This window comes from Pleurodeles waltl, chromosome 1_1 (genome assembly GCF_031143425.1).
Source record: "Pleurodeles waltl isolate 20211129_DDA chromosome 1_1, aPleWal1.hap1.20221129, whole genome shotgun sequence".
Taxonomy (NCBI): Eukaryota; Metazoa; Chordata; class Amphibia; order Caudata; family Salamandridae; genus Pleurodeles; species Pleurodeles waltl.
In genome coordinates, this window is record NC_090436.1 from 491400632 (window position 1) to 491406631 (window position 6000).

Sequence of the window (6000 nt, forward strand, 5' to 3'; positions counted from 1 at the left end):
ACGCTCATGAGTGAAGCACCTCAACGCTCTTCGCTTTGCAGTGTGCACAGTATAAATGATCACTCATTCACATGTCACCAATATAACTTTCAAAGCAGCTGTTCATATACATATACATTACTCATATACTTAAATCCTCACACATACTGGGGAAATAGATATGCTGTCCATTTGGGTATCTTTGGGAGTTTCTTTCAGATATCACATGGATACCCTACTGCCTTCAGATGAATGCAGAAAATACAAACTTCCTAACTCATGTGATACCAGCAAGCAGACACTTTTACACCCACCTTAGTTTATTTACAACTGGTATAAACTTCAAGCGACTACTTTATAATCTACATAAAGCACTCCTTTCATGTTCGTGGCCCCTCTGGCTACAGAAAGAATAAATCTCGACACAAGGAATAGGTGTTTTCTTAAATATCTTTTACAGAAGTGAGTAGTTTAGCAAAGTCCTTAAAGGGGTATTTACCAAAGATTTAGACGCACCTGCTCATCTACAGAAGTGAATAGTTTAGTTAAATCAATAGGCTGCTATTTACTAAAGATTGTGGAGGCGCGTGCCTTGTGCTGCACACATTTGAGCTACTTCTGCACCAAACGCAAAACGTTAGTAAATAATCCTCAATGCCAGTGAAACCAGCTGGGGGGTATCCCTGCAGTGCCGCTCCGTGAAGTGCCCAATGTTCAAATCTAGAGTTATGTGTAGAAAACAAATATTCAAAAGCTCGACTTCCTCTGGAAATGTAAAGCTTCGATTGTGTCCATTAGAGATTACCAGACATTATTGGTGCCTCATTTGTGGGCCTAGATTGTACATTTATATTGTTCAAGTGTCAGTGAAAATGACTACATGCAGTCAACATCTCTACCATTTTATGTCTCACCAGTTGCCATCTCTGTTCTCAACACGCACCTCGCAGTCTTATAAAGCCGTCATTGGGAAGAGATAGCATTAAGTTGAAGGGTAAATATTTCGCAACGTAATTTCCGGCAAGTTTGGTTCAATTCACACCTTGCCTTCGATAGTTTTTTAAATTAAGTTTTTTTGTTATTTTGTGTCAAGAATTCGAAGTTTCAAAGTGTATGAGAAGATCCCACAAGTCGCACCCCAAACACACAATCAGTGGGACAGACACAGGAACACGGATCCACTGACACGTACACCCACCCACACAGCCATACACACACGCATAAACATGCAAACATGAACTAGCACTGAGGCACACAGAAACACATACCCACATTTACATGCACACACAAATACATGTGAATGTGAACTTGAAAGAAAATATTACGTTTATGAATACATCCGAAAGAAAAGCATTACATGGAAAATGATTTGCCTAGGAACAAACAAAAAGTATTAATAACAGGAATAATAATTATTAAATTAATAGCCATTTATACACAATTTGAATAGTTTCTTGCTATTAAAGACATAGCAAGCAAAATCATTATTTTCATTTTACTCACTAACAATGTTTGACTATTTTCTTTCAGTAAAGAGAAATAGGTCAACCTAAAAATCGACCACAGGGGTATCACAAAAGAACATCAGTAGTCCTGCACTGTTCACGACGAAGAGCAAAGGTCTCTTATCATGGAAATCGTTCTACAACACACAGATTTTGTTTGTCACCGGCATTTTATACAGCATATAAATCAATTTTTTGCCTTCAAATAACTCACCAGTGCCCTGCTTCTCCAGGAAGTCGTTCCCTGCAGCACCTGCTGAGGGTAATGTTGATAAAACTCTGACAGGTAAAAAAATTCCTGTAAAATAAAGCCAGACCAGCTGGCTTTGAAGAGAAACCCCCTGTCCGGGCTGTCTCAGCCTCAGTCTATGAGGAGAGAAGCTTTTTTTCTTCTAGTTGTTGACCCATAGAATTGTGATGCCAGCGCACAAGTGTCTGGCAAGCCCACGGGCACCTGCTCATGTCACTCCAGTTTAAATTTAGCTGTAAAAGGTATCACTGACAACCAGACCTTTGTCAGCGCTGGCAAAAGAACACAGAGTTACGGCTCCCCAAAAGTATGCTGCAAGTTCAAATGGAAAAAATCAAATAAGTGGACTTCTCCAAAAATCGTGTATCTAAAAATAGAAAATGCTGTTACACAGCTACACAACTTCCTCTTTTTAGCCTGCTGTTTTGCATATAGATAGCAATACCCATCTTCTACCACGATTTCTTGGCGTTTGTAGGCGAGCCCAAAACATTTTAATGAAGAGAGATTTAATCTGCATTCATAACTGAAATCTTTCCAATATTTAAAAAATATATTTACAAATCCATAACGTGTTAAAGGATTTTCTGATTTCATTTGGAATGTCTATACAAATATAGGTATTTTGGTGTTTTTTTTTATCATGCTACAATCATCACTGAAGGAGCTGGGTGTATTTTAGGAGGGATACTGGTCGTCAGTGTTTGGTTGGCTTGTTTACTTGCTTCTGTTAGTATGGGAGAACCATGTTGAAGAACCCTAGCCCTATTTGAGAAAAAAAGATTTTGAAATATGTATGTGTTTGGTATACAGAAGTTTAAAAACAAGGGAGTTAAATTCATAACATTATTTAAGTACTTTTGTATCTGCTCAGATAGTATTTTACAAATCAGGTGCGTATTGGCGGGGATTTCAGCACTAGCACAGATTTGGAAAGTCCAGCGTACATTGTGTGTACATGTATAATTAAACAAGGGGCGTGTATACAGATGCGCTTATAATGACCTTTCAGACCTCTTGGCCTTCAGGGTGCAGGCACACGATAGGCAAGTGTCACATTTTTGAAACACTATGTAGTTATGGTCCCTGCAGAATAAGAACAGCTGGACATTTTGTACTTCTCCACCTGTTTACTAGCGATGGAAAGAACTGAATCTCAAAGCATGGGTCCGGCCTTTTCTGAGATGTGCTGCATCACCCATGTTAGTGAAGGGAAAGGGGGCCTTCCACACCAGAAGCAGGCCACCCAGCCTCTGCTGACTTGAGTGACAGGAGGCTGGGATGGTCTCGCAAAGGCTGCTGTACTCCTTTGTGAATTAGAAGATCTGAATTGTGTGTGGCCTGGCTGCACGATACAATTGCACAAAATGTCTACTGCAGTGTATGACCAAACCTATCTGTGAATCTCACCCTATGGATTTTGAGTTTCTGAAATAGAAGGTTTGGGCTAGGTGTCTCCAGTTTTTATTTTTCGATGCATTGCCGCTTAGGCACAAGTATGCAGATATGGAGTGTATCTTTCAAGAAATTGACCTCTTGACAGGAAGAAACTGTTAATGCATTAAAGGTTCTCTGTATTCCATGCACTTATTTATGTTACCAAGGAAGTAATCTCAATGTAATGTGTGGATGGTGTCGTGTCCATTCAGTAGAATAGAGAACACCTTGATACACCTGCAAATTGTTTACACTACCTTGCACTAGTGGCCAGACCAATGGCTAATAGTTTAAATGTGGTCAAACAGTGCCGTGAAATTGCTCAAGTCCAAAATGTTTTGTGATTCGGCTCCTTCTGTCTAGATGGCTCACCTATTTTCTCTCATTGATGTTACTTAGACTCACGTTCTATCTGCTTCTCAAATGATCTAACAGTTCTACCATTTTCCATATAATCACCATCTGCCGGCCTAGTGATTTTCTACCTCTTTCATACAGTTATATTCTCCTTGCTGTTTTGCAGCCTTTGTCGCCTTTCTTAGGTGTTCTACTCCTGTTGGAATTGCTTGTAGAAAAAAATAGATTGTGGTATATATCGACAGGTTATTAGCAACTATTTTCCAATTGCTGCCCGAATTAGATTTTTTTCTATAGGCCACTTCACTGATGCAAAGTAACTGGGGAGAAGCTTCATTATAGTTTTTTTTTTTATTATGGATTTGTGTTTACATGTGCACTTTTTTGGCTTATATTTTTTTCGTTTTATAAATTGCTCGTCCCTTTAGTGACACGCCCCCTAATGACTGGACGGGAATAAGAGGTAAATACTCCGTGTGTCCTTTATTATGGTAGACTCGGCCTGCAGCTCAGTTGTTTGCTTCTCTTCACGTCGTTTATATAATAAAAAACTGATGCAATAGCCGAACTTGCGTTTTCTGTTCAGACTATCACTCCCTTCATGAACGCTGCGGAGAGAAGTGTCAAACAAAGCATAGCTTCCGGGACAAGACACTGCGGACCATTGGCTTTTACGTTTATAATAAGAAGAGCATTTTGGTTGTTAAGAGCATTTTTCCACCACCTAAGATTTTTTCCTCCATATGATAATTATAATCTTAAAATTTCTAACTGAGGTAGTCATTACATTTGAGTTTGGCTGTGCTGTAGAGGGTTGTCTTTGATCGCTTGCTAAACTTGTCATTAAAAGACTTCTTTTTACCCTTCTGGATATTTTTCAAATGGAATTTCCCCTGCACACAACATGATCAGTAAAAATGGTAAAAACACAAACATTAGCAATGCAATGGGCATTTGCTCGAGTTAGAGCTATTAGCATTCCTTGCCACATAAATTGAAAATGAAAAGTAAGAGTTTCATGTCAGCGAGCCGATTCAAAGCACCAGGGCATAAGCGTGAAGCAGCACACAAAAGGAAAAAGAAGTTTGCTGGCAGTCAAACTTATTTGCAAAAGTGCAATTAGCCATGCAACAGGGGCGAAGTCCAAGGTGGTTACTAAACCGCCCCAAGGAGGGGAAAACAAAGCATTTACCAACGACAATAAAGGATTTTTGAAGGGCAAGCCCATGAAGGAGTGATAGTGATACACATGGTTAAAAGCCCATCAGAAATATACCAACACGCTCGACCTAAAAAATTATAATTGATTACTTAAAATCCTGAAAAGATTGACACAGGGTTATGACCTCGTCCCTGCGTCTTGCTTGTGTGTCCATAAATGTAGGGAGCTATCAAGGTCTGAGGACCAGCAAGTGAGGCTCGTGAGGATGGCAGCTAATGACAGAAATGGGGCGCGGCCATCACATTACCTCAGCGTTTAGCCAAAGCACCTGTAAACGCGAGTCTTTCTTCTCTTGTTTCACACATCCACAAGCACACAGTGCAGATAAAATGCTCAAAAAGATTTAGAGTGCGCTTTCAAATGAATTCAAGATTCAATTTCAAAACTGTACTTCAGCGCACAATGCTCTGAAGTTATGAGGGAGAGCAGGGGGCGGGGCTTCTGACGATTACATGCGCTGTCATCTGATTTGATTAACTATTTGTCCATAAACACCATTGTTAAATTGCCTGTTTTATATAGGCACTCCTGTACACATGAAAGTACACATGGACATGCATAAAGACATGCACAGCTCAGAGAAAGCTCCAGATAAGTATGTAACTGAATTTTAAGCATACATTTATGATGGTAAAAAGGAAACTCCACGTTACAGACTGCAATGCTCCGTGGCTCAAAATTAAGAATTTAAGAATGTGTGACATATCTTGTGGGACACGGATGCTATGCGCACAAATGTATGGCGCATCTTACGTAACAAATTCATTTTTTGTGCTTCAGCCTACTGCTCTCAAACGATTTCATGCACAGTGTTTAGGGTATTAGGCAGGAGCGAAGTATCTATGAACGTAATCATTGCAATGTGGTGTGTGAAAGATAAGAGACTAGTAAAACTTTGTATAGAAAATGTACTGACTGACCTGAATGACATCTATGTAGACTGGCGTCCTTTCCCTTCTCTAGTCACACCAGTGAAGACAACAGGTACCTTAAGAATTATATTGTCTACAAACTATGGGTTATATTTATACTTTTTGACTCAAAGCTGTGCGGCGCAGTTTTGCGTAAAAAGAATTACCGCCGGCTAACGCCATTTCGATGCGCCGTGCGGGTGTCAAATTTATACTTTGACGCACGGCGGCGCAACCAACAGGTGGGAGTCATTTTTTTTTTATGCACACAGCGGCGTCAAGTCGTAAAGAAAAACAACGTTAACGCGACGTAAATTACTGTGGGTCAATTTACGACAG

At 39.9% G+C, this 6000-nt stretch overlaps 1 protein-coding gene across 14 annotated transcripts in view; it reads right to left on the reverse strand.

Moving 5' to 3' along the window:
• MEF2C (myocyte enhancer factor 2C) overlaps nt 1-2004 on the reverse strand; it is a 426321-nt gene extending 424317 nt beyond the window's left edge. For 3 of the 14 annotated variants that reach the window (XM_069225092.1, XM_069225082.1, XM_069225005.1), the window contains exon 1: nt 1699-2002. The gene's annotated coding sequence lies outside the window, so the exon portion shown is untranslated. Of the gene's footprint in view, nt 1-1698 lie in introns of all 14 variants that reach the window. The other 11 variants (XM_069224968.1, XM_069225045.1, XM_069224950.1 and 8 more) reach the window with 8 other exon arrangements.
• Nucleotides 2005-6000: the final 3996 nt, after the last annotated feature.